At 38.5% G+C, this 226-nt stretch overlaps 1 protein-coding gene across 3 annotated transcripts in view; it reads right to left on the bottom strand.

Annotated features, from left to right (window-relative positions):
• The window catches only part of stard13a (StAR related lipid transfer domain containing 13a), a 28,921-nt gene that overhangs the window by 12,139 nt on the left and 16,556 nt on the right, over positions 1-226 (bottom strand). The window lies entirely within an intron of this gene.

Genomic DNA, 226 nt, shown 5'->3' with positions numbered 1-226 from the left:
AAAATGCCACCTTACCAGCACTTGCTGCACTTCTTCCAACACACATGAGACCAGGATGCCTTACTAGGTCAGTCTCACAGGCACTTATTCTAGTTCCTCCATATAAAAACAACTTTGGTCAAAATTATTTTTTCTATACATACACTAAGATTTGGAATGACATTCCGTATCACATCAGTCCACTATCATCCATCACATATTTCAAAAAGGCATACAAACAGCTCCT

The sequence above is a fragment of the Etheostoma spectabile genome, chromosome 13, assembly GCF_008692095.1.
Source record: "Etheostoma spectabile isolate EspeVRDwgs_2016 chromosome 13, UIUC_Espe_1.0, whole genome shotgun sequence".
Lineage (NCBI taxonomy): Eukaryota > Metazoa > Chordata > Actinopteri > Perciformes > Percidae > Etheostoma > Etheostoma spectabile.
This window is presented reverse-complemented; position numbering and strand designations above follow the sequence as displayed.